This window comes from Syngnathus scovelli, chromosome 6, assembly GCF_024217435.2.
Source record: "Syngnathus scovelli strain Florida chromosome 6, RoL_Ssco_1.2, whole genome shotgun sequence".
NCBI classification, from domain to species: domain Eukaryota; kingdom Metazoa; phylum Chordata; class Actinopteri; order Syngnathiformes; family Syngnathidae; genus Syngnathus; species Syngnathus scovelli.
This window is the reverse complement of record NC_090852.1, coordinates 16347624-16361521: the sequence shown is the minus strand read 5'-3', so window position 1 is coordinate 16361521 and position 13898 is coordinate 16347624. Positions and strand designations below refer to the sequence as shown.

The 13898-nt window shown below is 43.0% G+C and overlaps 1 protein-coding gene across 3 annotated transcripts in view; it reads right to left on the bottom strand.

Moving 5' to 3' along the window:
* The window catches only part of plxnb2b (plexin b2b), a 105535-nt gene that overhangs the window by 41128 nt on the left and 50509 nt on the right, over window positions 1-13898 (bottom strand). For 2 of the 3 annotated variants that reach the window (XM_049724325.2, XM_049724324.2), the window contains one exon: window positions 10270-10358. The gene's annotated coding sequence lies outside the window, so the exon portion shown is untranslated. Of the gene's footprint in view, window positions 1-10269; window positions 10359-10510; window positions 10748-13898 lie in introns of those variants that run through there. The other variant, XM_049724326.2, reaches the window with a different exon arrangement.

Below are 13898 nucleotides of genomic sequence, written 5' to 3'. Positions count from 1 at the left end.
TTAGTGATTTGTATGTGTGGCTAAAGAAACCTCACAGCGAAGTTGATGAGGCCACTTCACCCTCTCACTTTCCCCCCGCCCCGATAAGTCCGCTGATTACCCCACACGTTGAGCCGAGGCAGTTTTTCTCCTGACCCGAATGGTTCATCTGCGTGCCCGCATGTCGGGAAGGCACATTTTCCGATAAACACATTTCACGCACCAATCAGTGCTCGCGTGGCGGCAATCCATTGCCCGGCCGGCCGCCGCTCGATCGCACTTCTGATCGCATTTCTGGAGCGGCTGCAAACACACAATCAAGTGTGATTTGAGCAAGCGGGCCACTTAATGAGAATGGGGGTGATTAGGCCCGCTGAGAATAGCCTTGACCTTTCCTTGCTCGGGTTTCTCTGTTGCACAAGCGTACGTTTATGAGTCAGTGGCTCCGAGGCGCTCCGGCCTCGCGCCGCTTCACATCAAATGTCACCGAGTGAAACGAATCAACCGAGCGGGCTGGACTGAGTGAAAATGATATTTCAGAAGGTATGTGGCATGACAGGTAGACAAGAATTTTTTTCCCCCTTTTAACCCAACACTGCCACCAAAGGCCAAAATGGTCACTTACATGACCTAATTGCTAATTTTAGCAAGACCAGGAGCACATTGAGACAAAAAATTCCTTGTTAAAACACCCTAGAACAGTTTAGATTAAAAAAAAAAACCTGCATGTCTCCTTTAAGTAATCGTGTTAGTAATTCATACAATAGGATGAGGAAACATCATTGACTCCATTACACTTAATTGAGCAGATAATTCATTAAGACGATCAATAAATGGCAACACAACTTTAAAGTGTTTTTTTTTAACAAAGCCCTGACAAGCCCCAACTTTTTGGGAGAGGCAATTATATGAATCGATAAACAATTACCCAAGCGTGTCGTGCAAATATTGCTCACGCATTGTAGACGGAGAGTCAAGAGATCTGCTGTTCACCTCTTTACCTCCGCAAAGTGATTTTCTCAGCTTCGACCTGTCTGATGGTCTTACGCCTCGTTGGACTGAAGAGTGCTTTGGTGACGACAATGTAATCACCGACGGTAGAGATGAACACAAAGCAAAGACTCGGCTAATGAGCTGTAATGTTGGAATCGCTTCGTTTCTTTGTCATTACTCTTCGGTCAAATGAATCGTCACGTCGAGGACTTTCTCATACTGGAAAAGAATCGATTTCACTATTTTGAAGAGGTGTTTGTCGTAAAAAAGTTGAGCGGGAGGTTGGGAACTACCTAGACAGATAGGTGGCGCTAAAATGCTAATTGAACACTGGAACGCATTAATTGCATTTCCATTCAATTGAATGGAGAAAGATGATTTGAGACGCAAATGTTCAGGTATGAGATAAAAACCTCTCGCTTCTCCTCTCCGTTATGAAAATCAGTGGTGGGCGGGGGAGACGTGCTGCATGACGGCGGGGTTAATTAAGTTTGAAATCAGGCAGATGATCTGCCAAGCTGCCACTCAAACTGCCAGACGCTCTCCGATGGAAGCGAGTTTCATTGTCTGTGAGGGGGAACAGATTTGAAAAGCCAACGATGATGCGATGATTCATTTGTGGATTAGACGCCATCACGTCGTCAAGATGGAGGAGCTCCACCAACGCTCCAGTTAACAATACAGAGTGCCAACTGGAAACACATAGTTAGCTACAAGCTAGCGATTACCAAAGCTAACACATTAGCTCGTCATTGCGTTCGTTCACAACAACTTGTCAAATCGGCCCGACATCTCAGTTTTGATGAATCGCTCATCCCTCCAGTGATTACCATTTGCAATCAAACGCAGACACACAAAGGTCATCAGGAATTAGCCTCCGCTCATCACATCGGTGGAAAGAAATAAGCCGCTTTAATCAGATTGCAGATGGCCCGATAAGGAGCAACCCGGGCACGGGCGACGGACGTGGCCAAGGCGTGTCGGGCGATAGCATCTGCGCGCCGTCTCGAAAGGTTCCACGTGTCAGGTGAGCGCGAGAACATTCTGTCACATCAAGACGCTCGACGGCAGAGGCGTCGGCTCGACCCGTGAGCTCGGCTGGCACATAAACAGCAGCCTTGACCCGGTGACAGCGTCACGTTAGATAGCGAGATAGCGTTGACGTCTGCCAGCGAAACCTTACGTTTTTCGGCTTTATCTCCTTCTCAGCCTTCTGCCGATAATTACAGATGCTCTCGAGGAAGGAGTCACGCCGAAGCTTCGGCGAGGAATTATCACCGGGGCCATCACGAAAAGCCACCAAGCCAAGGTCAGGACCGGTGTTCAATTTCACTTTGATTCCAGTCCACCTTTACTTTCTCCTCTAGCACTTATCCACTCCTCCCTCCTGGCCCACGCATACGGTCGCCTGTGAATTTCATTCCCAAGCTAACCTCCATTTTCCGGACAGCTTGACACTTATTCATTTATAGCCTCACAGAGTGGTCGCCCCAATGGAAATTGACAACTCCATTTAAGAAAGAAATTTCTTTGAGACCTTTCTGGGTTGGCCTTTGTTTCTTCCTCCGCCAACGCTTAGCTTCAAACACGACGGCTGCAATCAATGTGGTCGGAAAGAGGCCGTCGAACAAAAATCAACAATCGAACGAAGGAAGGAGATTTTTTTTCCCCGGAGAAATCTGAAAGGATACTACCGTAATTTCTGGACTATAAACCGCACCTGAATATAAGCCGCAAGTGTTTTAAATGAAATGTCCTCATTTCTATGACCTGTATTACCAAAACAAATACTTTTAAAATATCATAAAAATCATTAAAAATTCATAGATAAGCCGCACTGGACTATAAGCTGCAGCTTGTGCAAAAAGTATCATCTTATATACTTATTTATCATTTCCATGACCTGTATTACCAAAACAAATACTTTTAAAATATCATAAAAATCATTAAAAATTCACACATAAGCCGCACTGGACTATAAGACGCAGCTTGTGCAAAAAGAATCATCTTATATTTCCAAAATTACAGTACTTTTATTGTATAGTGTGGCGCGTATCACATAAGCTAACATTAGCATCCACGTCCCTCTACGTCATGTGCCTTTGTGAGAGCAGAAAGACAACGAAGCAATGCAGCCAAGTGGAGACTATGAAGCCTTAAATTTCACTTCAGGGTCCAACATTTATTTCCCATGAGAACTAGTAACTTGACACACATGTTTGACGCAGAGTGGTCACGGACAACTCTATTCTTTTGGAATCAAACTCAAGGATTTTTTTTTTTCTGTTTTTTCAAAGTGGCCCTTTGCATCCCCCCCCACTCCCCTCCCTTTCGTCCACTGATGCTCTGTTGCCCATTCTGCCAGCCGCCGGGGCTGCCTTGGTCTGGTGAATGCAGCCAATTTCTCCGCTTGCATGGAGACGTGGGAGAGAAGGGCGACAGCTAAGAGCGGCTTAAAATGCCCGCCGGCGTTCAGACACCTTCCCTCGCCGCTTCATCACTAACAGGCAAACATTTGTAACCAAAAGCTTTTTTTACTCCCCAGCTGGATGTTGTGCGGCAATTTAAAAATGATCTATGCAAATGCAATTTCACTGTGTGTCATCCAACACGGCCAATTAATGAGCATGCTTCTCCGGCCCGACAGTAAATTAACATGGCTCGAAATAATGGCGGGATTAATGTGTTTTCCTAGCACTCGTCTAATTGCGGGAAGACTCGTTTCTCCGCGCGAAAGCTATTTAACTCATTCAGTGCCGTTGACGTTATAGACGTCAAAGATATTAATTGGCAGGGAATGAGTTAAGTAGCTAAGTAGCCATTAACTCTTCATTTATATCAACTTTTGCGGCTCTCCAATCGGCATTCATCGGATTGAATGGCTTTTAAAAATATGACGGGCAGATGTGTTCTTTTCACTCCTTCCAAATTGTTTTCGAGAGGAAACGAGTTGTTGCGGTTTAATGTCGAAGTCAAGATCATATTAACGATGTCGAGACCCAGACTGAGGCGGAACGAGCGTTTGGTTGCATTTCACAAATGAGAGACCTTCAAATGTGAATTAGTGCTTTGTGGCGATGAAAATGACACTCGCCGAGTCGAGGTCACGGATGCTATCAAATTTGCAGATGGAAATTCTTGTATGCTGTTTTTTCTTTTCAATTACAGTCAAGGTATTCACAAAGAAACGCTTCGGTATCGGAGACGAGATATTAAAAATAAAATTTCGAGACGAGGTCCCCCATCCAAAAGTAGCTTTCATTTATCATCAGACAACTAATCAATAATTGTATGGATGGCGTGTCTGGTCATGAAAAATGAACGTTACATTCAGAGCGAACATGCATGCGGAGGTAATGGAGACAGTAAAACCGCGAGGGGGGGGGGCAACCAATGAGGAGCCCCTTTGTTTAGAACCTCTTCACTGATTGTTCTCGTCACTGAGGGTGCTATAATCCACCGTGGAAAGAGGAAGCGAGAGGATTCACTGAGCATCCTTATTAAAGGGACTTGGCTGATATGGCTAGCGAGGAGTGTGTAAGTAGCTGGCGAGCAAGACGGGTCTCGTGCACTTGGGAAGACACCGTGGGTGCTGTATGAATCTTTAATATGAGTTTTAATGCCGAGGGAGGGCAAGAGGAAGGCGTGGAGAATATTAAGAGCGGAGTGGGGAATCTCGGGGGAGGTGAGCGAGCCACCCCGTATCACAACACTGCTGATAAGTAGAGGCCTCCCAGGATCAAACCTAATTCTACAGCGCTCTCTTTCAGAATGGCACGCTGTCGGCAGACTCGCCCGAGTCTTCAAAAAACCACCAGACAGGGCCTGATGTTCAGATAAAAAAAAAAATTAAGATGGAGGCTTTTCATGTGTTGCCTTTCTTCATGTCTTTTGTTAAACACACACTTTGCGGAAAATTTGGCTATGCTACGTTGTTTTAATTACACGCGGAATGAGCCTAATGAGTTATATCTGTTCCACTGGAGGCTAACACACAACTAATTAGACCCGAATCAAAAAAAGGCCGGTAGAGTTAGACAAGGAAAGTGTGCTTTTCTTTGTTCTCCCGCGCTATTCATCAAGTAACTGCCATGCGAAAGACGGCGCTTAACTTCCCAAAGGTGCTGATGTCACCATCAGATGTGTGAACTAATTGAAAGTATTTTCTGGTGACAGCGGAGCCAGGCACAGGTGGGCCGCCTGCGCTTGTCGGCGGCTCCAATCACTCAAATGCTGATGATAATCACACAAGTGGAAAAAAACGCTAAGCACCTTAGCACTATTCTTGTTGCAATCACTTTTTTTGCATGGTTATTTTCTAATATTGGTGTCTAAAGACATATTTTATTGTAAATAATGGAGATGAAATCATATTGGAGCATGAAAAAATAAAAAAATTAGCATAAAAAATGTAGCATAAAAAATTTGCATGAATAAAATGTAGCATGAAAAGATTTTCCATCGAAAAATAGCATGAAAACATATTGCATAAAAAATGTGCATGAAAAATTGCAACATAAGAAATGTAACATGGAAAAAATATAGGATGAAAAAATTAGCATGTAAATATGTAGCATAAACAACTAGCATAACACAATGTAGCATCTAGCAACAAATGTATCCATTGATTTTACTGTGCTTGCAAAATTATTGCTTATTTTACAGCAAAAGAATGTTTTTCTCTTGTACGCCCTTGAAGAACATCTTTTTGTCCAGAAGGGATTTTGAATCCTCCACGTACATTGGTGCTTTTTTGTTGTTGCGGCAACAGAACATGTTCCCTAGCCTTTTGTGAAGTTGTAGCATTTGAGCAAGCGTAAAATGCTTTCCCGCAGGCGGCACAGCAGCCGAGCCAGAGAAAAAGGCAACGTTTGGAAACAAGTAGGGGCTTCAATCTCCACAAGTTCCGCCATTAGCCATCGACTTTCATTCGCCATCTGCGTGCGCTCTCTCCGAATTTTTCTCTCCGACCTTGATTACAGGGCACGGCTCAAACTCCCACCGAGGCTTTCTTGTATCTTTTTAGCGGCCCGAGAGTTGAATCAAGTAGCCGCATATAAAATATGTAGCTGCCCATATGCTCATAGTGGCGGTAATGTTAATGATAAGTGGCATCTGGCGGAGTCGGTCCATTTCCTTGATTAGTTCCCTTCCTACCTCCGTCTGCGAGTTTATGGCCTGGCAATCGGCACGGCGAATCGTCCCTGACAAGTCGTGTTTGAGTGGAAGGCAAGGTTGGTGGGTTGAGAGGGGGGGTCTGGAAGTGCCCTGATTGTTACCATGACGACCGTTGACAAGAAATGAGAGGGTTGGCCTCGGCCACCGCGGCGTGGGGCGCTCGATAGCCGCGTGAGGCCACCACGTGGGAGATATTCCCAAGGTTTATAATCACTGTCAGCCGCCGACTCGAGCGGTTTGCGCGCAAATGTGTATTTATATCCGCCGCCTGCCTGGGAAAGTCATCTGGCCTAAGCTTTCCCAAATCCCCAAAATCCAACTTAGCATCTTTGTCGTGAGCGAATATCTCAAAGAGGAACGTTTGAGAAATATAGCAGCAGCTGTGTTTATGTGCGCATTGAGATGAGGGAGCGCTTGATTTTCGTTACCCGGGTCATCTTTTTGAAGATGACAGTCATCAGCTTACGTTTCAATGTAAGGCGTCCGCGAGCCGTTCACTCAAATATACTCATCAATACAACTTTACGACAAAAAAAACCCTGTCCACAAAGTACACCCATAAACTTAATGCAAGTGCAATCTTGCCAAATAGTGAGCACCGCCATATCTTGCCTGCAGCTAAGGTTGTTGCTGGCATAGACAAAAAAAAAAAAAAAAAAAGAAAGTCATTGCACTGAGGCATGCCAGATGAGACTCATCTCCTCATCAACTTGCACACCCAAGTTTCATTAGCAGACACTTAATAAAAGACAGGCACGTTTGTAATCTCCCCCGGTGGTGGCGGAGGCGAGGCGGATGGCGTCGATAAGGCAGAGTTAATCTCAATCACAATAAATAACATTGATTACAACAGCTCGATGCTAGGGGGGGGGAAAGTTCTTGAAATGAATGCTCCCAAAAAAAAAAAAAATAGGAAGGCGGCATGACAGGATTATGAATCAAATATAATCAGTTGGGGGTGGTGCCAATGATGCCAGAAGGTCTGTCGCTGAAGGTCAATTTGGATTGGTAAAAAACGAGGGAGCAGGTTCAATTCCACTCAAGGAAGTTTTCAACAGGTTCGAAAATCGGTTGGCGAATATCTTGAACGAACCCAAAACTCGAGACAAACGGGCGGCTGGTTTCCACGTCAGGCCAAACGTGAAATGACAAGCGTTGTTGCGAAATCATCCACGCCCGCTTTGGGTGAAGAGGCCATTTCTCGGCAGTTCACGCCGGGGTCACAGCCGAGACGGATTGTACCTCGACTAAATCCAATCGCGGCCTGCGTCAATAAGTTCTCGGCGGTGGGGAAGTGGCGGAATTATTCTCCAGCTGCGCCTGAATGGTGTCCACGGTAACGGCGGCATATGATTACCGGCAGTTTCTTATTCATTTGATCTGGCGGTGAAATTGCATCATTGCGACCTTGCCGAGGTACTCGCTATGCCGCCCGTGTTGACAGTACGACGGCGGCATGCTTGACATCACCGATGGGGGATTGCGCCGTTTGTTGTAAAGGGATTACCCGGCTGACCTTTTCATTCATTTAATCGTTTCATCAGAAAACAAAACACACAAACGGACAAAGAAAAAAAAATCATACCTATGGAGGTCACGTGACTAAAATGACTCAAAAGACAACCGCGCTGAATCTGGAAGCATTAATCACCCAACGGCTTACGATGGACATCGCATAGTCGTCATTTGATTTTTTTTTTTTAATACGTTTAATATCAGAGCTCTTTATCCTATATAGAACGGCGGCGTGATTTGACGCGGAGGAGCGACCAATCCTCTTACTGGCGTCTTTATGGGGTCAGCAGAGGAAATGGACGGAGTTCAGACAGATGGGCCCTGAGGGGATAAGGCGGGGAATAGCGATAAAAAAAATAAATAAAAAAAGGCAAGGGTGTTGAGTCAAGCTGGAATTTGGTGCTGAGACAGAAATATGGTTTAAAAAAAATCTAATCAAGACAAGGGAGCGGCATGTGGGGGAGAAAAAAAAAAAAGCCGATTAGAACTGTCAGGATCCATCAACGAAAGGATCAGCTTTGTTTGCTCACTTACACAACAACTTTGCCGACATCAAAATATGATTGTTAGGCCAAAAAGATGACAGGACAGGTGTCCGCATGATTGATTACTTTACTTTTTAATTTGACGACATGCGACACATCATCTTAAGGGCAACCTGAAACTGAGAACTGGGATTTGCAGCAATGGAACTTTATTTATTTATTTATTTATTTATTTATTTATTTATTTTTAATTTTTTATTTATTTATTCATTTATTTATGTCTCTATTTATTTATTTTAATGTTTATTCATTTCTTTGTTTATTTCTTTATCTCTCTATTTATTTATTTATTTATTTATTTATTTATTTATTTATTTATTTATTTGTTTGTGTGTTTATTTATTTATTTATTTTTTTAGTTTTTCCAATAAAAGACAGTTTGACTGATTCATGGGAATTACCATTTGATTCAGTATTCTATGATGTCGCGGAGATTTTGAAACCATTCATTTTATGTCCAAGGGAAATATTTTTATCCGTCAAATTTCTTGTCTGTTCTGTCTCTTGTTTATTTTCAATTTCAGGGACGTCAGAGTAACTGCATTTTTTTTTTAAGCGTCGCTGCTTGTCAAAAACTGAGTAGACTTGTATTGTGGCCCGTTAACTCTTCCTCCCCCCCTGAAACTTCACGTGGTCTCTTCTCCAAGCTCCCTCCCCCCCTGGCCATGAGGTCTTCGGTGGCCCAATGTTCTCTGAAGTGAAGCTTTGATAAAAATGTGCCTTTTTTCCACTTGGACGCTCCGATCTGCAGGAAACGGTCTGCTGCAGAAATTGCTAGCGCCGCCCTCTCTCCAGCTTCCTGCATCTTTAAGGCGATGAAAGATTCAAGCGGCAGCATCTCCATTCTCAGGGCACAAAACACAAGCCTGACAAGGCGACAAGCAATCCCTCTCCGCAGGGCTGTCCAAAGAAAAAGTGTCGATGCTAACAAAAAAATCCATGACAGCCGCTCACTTATGTTAACGTAAAAGCGGCATCCGTGTTTTTTTTTTTTTTTAGTTTGGGAAGAATGCAGACTTGGAAGAGGGAGGACAAATGGGCAGGCTGAGATGGGGTGAAGGAGATGTGGGGATGGAGCGCTAGTTTGGGGAAATGGGGGGGGGGTAAAAAAACGAAGCTCATCAATATCCTGTCACGGCTGCCTGGGCAAACGCTGCGCTAGAGAAATGCTGAGATAACACAAGATAGATAAGTTGACTTGCTGGGTTTCTAATAAAGGCCCACGACGGCGAAGAAAAAGTTGACTTGACCTCAGCTCGGTGGAAAACCTATTAAATAATGCTCGTTTGGAGGCACACAACATACGGCGGCGCTACTTCCTCAAAAGTTGAAAACAAACTTTCCCACTGAGATCTGACATTGTATTTGGAAACAATTACTCCAGTTTTACTGAGGGGTGAGCACTTACGCAACGAGTAGGACAGAGGAAGCAAGATGAAAGAGACACTGCCAACATGGATTCATTTTTGCTCTGTTTATGAATGCGCAATATCCTAATTAAAAAAAAAAAAGTTGTGTAGCTAACGTGTTCTAAAAATATCTCTCCGGGGATGAGATACTGTGACTTGCCAATTAGAAATAAAACACTAGAAGGCTAACATTTATTCACATATACTTATGGATGTGTGGGGAAATTGATTTGTATATTTAATTAATTCATTAAAACTTTCAACTTAACATGGTACATGTTTCGTGATGTCAAAAAATATTCTTTATTGTGTTGAAAATTAAAATAGACTTGAAAAAATTACAATAAAATTGAATTATTTGAATTAATTAATTTTCAATTAATTCAATTTTACAACTAATTCATTAATTTTCAATTAATTAATTGTGAATTTTCAATAAATTAAATAATTAATTGAAAATAAAACTTAAATAGACTTCATCCCATCATGTTTTTCCAAAAAGGACATTTTAGCGCTTTCATTTCAGTACCGTGATATTATATTTTGAGATCAGGTGCGGTGATGGCTCGAGTGATATTTTTTCCCTAATTCCACAACCTTTTGGAGTTCTTCAAGACATCACTGTTATTAAAAAATAGATAAGCACTTACCAGACACTTGATAAACGACCAATATCCTAGCGTGGAGTCATTTAAAATGGCGGCGGCGGCAACAAGTGAGCCAATCCCTTTTGTTGAACCTACAAACAGACAACAACAAACGTTAGACAAGAGCGAGCTGGGAGCACTTTACAAAGTCTCCTAAAAGTTCCCACTCGTGACAGTTGCCTTGTAATCCTTTCAACATGATCAGTCGTTCAATAAAAGAGCTTTGCCAACGCGCGTTTACAACCTTTTACGTGAACTCCATGACAGACGAAAACGAGCCGCAAAGCTCCTGTAATTGACAATCATTCCGAGAAAAACAAAAAAATTCTCCCGCTCTGTTTTTGTTGTAAACACACATCGGCAGGGTTGAGACACTCATCATTCCAGCCGCCGGCAGTTTCGGGGAATGAGGAAACACTTTAGCCATGATATCAATTGACATGCGCTTTTTTTTTTTTATTAGTGATACAAGTCAGCGGAGCGAAGCCAACTTTCAATTCTGGATTCCAACCAATTACGCATGCAAGAAAAGCGCCACTCCGCACAAAAGATAGTCACCGTGCCAATTTCTTTTGCGCCAGTCTTCCCCCACCTCCTCCTCCTCCATCCTCCGACGACCAAACGACACATTCAAACCAAAAGTGCCTATTCGGAGTAATCTAAAGTGAATTTGCGATGGGGAAAAGGAACCCGTCAGTTCAAGTAAAAAGCCAGGCAAGCGCCTTTGATCAAGAGCGAGGGTGGATTAGTGTGGATTCTCCACAACTTCAATCCAAAGAAGGAGCTACGTTGGAAAAATGCCAATAAACTCACACAGCAAAGATCAGAAAGATTACGGATTATCTCGACATGTGTTTTGCTTTTTCTTTGGTTTTTCTAAGGAGTATTTTTACACCACAATAAAGTAATCAAAGATCCAAAAATGGAAATATGTTGGCCAGCTGTCAGGCGTAAAGGGTTAGTTTGATTTTGTTTGAATAATTTAACATGCACGTTTGAAGAGTGACATCCATTTTAAATGTAGGAAACTTTGAATATTAAAAAAAAATGTAGTTAAGTAACAGTTAAGATTAAATGTGAATGAGTAGTTTAAAGTTAAATATAACTGAACTGTACTTTAAAAAGTATTGCACATAAAAAGTAAAACATATAAATATTAAAAAATATATCCCATCCGTTGGATTAAAAAAAAAAACATTATTAAATTCAGTGATTATTTTGTGTGGTACATAAAGGATCAATCGATTACCAAGAAATACTTGTCGATCTGCAATCATTTAATCAAAAATAATTGAAGCAGATTTTCTTTCCAACTCTCAAAAAGGTTCCTCATTGCTGTGTCAATGTTTACGTGCCGTGACGGAAAATTAATGTTTTATTGTTTCTTTATGTCTCGGGGTTGTTTCAGGCGAATTGTTAACACGACGATATTGACTCTGCATCATTTGAAAATTGTGATGTTTTCGTCCGACAGTCGCCCTGCGGTTTCTTTTGAACTTTCAGTGTCATACCATCAACAAGAAGAAACAAAAATAAAAAATAAAGTCTGGCAAGGCAGACTATGATGTCTGCGGGGGCGGACTGATGGAACCGCCATTCACTCTCCGCTGTTGTATCGTCAATCATCCTCACGTATATACAGTAAATGATTTTTCCACGCGCCGCGGGCTGATGGATAAGCAGAGCGACAGGAGGAGGTGGAGGACTTCTCCACTCGTTTGAAGGTGAACGAAAGACGTCGACGTGGCTTGGCTCTCTTGCTGTGCCGCGCACGTTTTTCCATTTGGGGCGCTAAAATGTAGCGCCCTGGGCCAAAGCCGTGATGGATTCCCCCTCACGGCGGCTTCCCCGGTTTTCAAAAGGGACGAGGCCAGAAGACCTGAGAAGCTGTCAGGAGATGCTACACATCTTCATCAGGCCTGGTGGCGCTTTGTTGATTGGATGGCAAATTTAAAACGGCTGTAAAATACACAGTATCGCTAACGGGCTAGCTTGCGGCGCACCATGTTGGACGCCACCTTGAAAAGGCAATTCTTTCTGCCTGTGTCCCCAAATTTAATTGCGTCAGGTCAATTGATCTTGTGAATGTGTGAACAGTGGAAAAAAGCAAAAAGAGGGAATTGTGGGGGCGACGTGCGGCTCAAGGCAGCGCAACTCCAGAGAGAGCGCACGCTGACTCCGAGTTGAAAGCATCCCTCCGGTGACGAAAAGGCCGAGAGAAAGAAAGATGAAAGGGAGTCAGTCCATGCTAATTTACTCAGCGCCGCCGTTTGCAATCTTTCCCCGTACACTCGCGCGCCTCCCGTGGTGCGGCTGGTCTATTCTTCGGCATTCGGGCACAATTAACCTGAAGACGCTTTGGGTGATCCAATGGAAATGTTTACTTTAAACGGATGCAGCAATTTGTTCATGCTGGCGATGAACCTTTCATTTCAGGGCATTAAGAATTCATCGTAGGGCAGGAAAACAAATACACAGCTAATTTTAACCTCCTTTAAATATTCACCCTCATTTGTCCCTAATGACTATTCTAAGATGGTATTTTTGAATTTATTAAGAAGATCCACATGAAAGACACAGCTGCGCGTTTGGAATAATAAAATCCACAAGTATAAAAAAATAAAAAAATTGTCAGTTGGGAGCCAAGGGCGTGAACCTAACGATTCTTCCCGAAAAAAGGGCTTTAAGCTATTTCCACTCCCGTTTAGAGTTTCCTGTCAAGCTAATCATAAGACAAACGGAATGCAAGTTGTTTATAACACCCACACAGTTTAGCCTTTCAGTTTCACTTAATGTTTGTTACCTAATACGAACTCCCAATGTGAAATGCCACAGGCGTGCTCATAAATAGCATCTTTATGGCAAGGCAACAAATGGTTGAGCAACACATGTAGACAGATTATATAACGCTACTCACAAGTCTTTATCCTCTGTGGAGAATGACAGATATTACGAAAGCCCACTGAAGAGTTTTCACCAACTCCATATTTGTCCGTATTATACTGCCCCCTGGTGGCCAAAGCTCACTCACCAGCAGGAGCAACCCAATATCCCCCAAAATTCTGTCTGTATGTATTACACTGCCCCCTGGTGGCCAAAGCTCACACACCAGCAGGAGCAACCCAATATCCAAATTTTTTGTGTCTTTAGGCTAATTTAACCTTTATTAGTCCTAGAATGTATTTTTTGTTTATTTTAATGACTAAAGGTTAAAAGGTTACAATCCCCCCCCCCACCACCAAGATTATTAATTTATCATTACATCAAAATAAATTCAGCAAGACCAAAGAAATCCAGTGGGCATGTCGGGTCCTGACAGTATTTTTGGGCGACGTTGGCAGCTTGATGACACGGATTTCGAGTGAAAGCATTACTCCAGAGAACAATTTCTCTGACACTGTCAAGAGAGGAAAGGGATGAGGGGGGGAAAAAAGACAATGACAGTACTTAACATCTCTCCCCATCTTGGGAAATGTCATGCAAATAGATGACGTGCAATCCCACTCAAACGCTGGCCTGCAAATCACTTAATGCAGCTGGGATGGGGGGGGGGTGGACATTTGCGAATCGAGATGGCCAGATTGCTCCCGTGTAATTCCAATCCATGCTCACTGCCAGAAACCTTCAACATT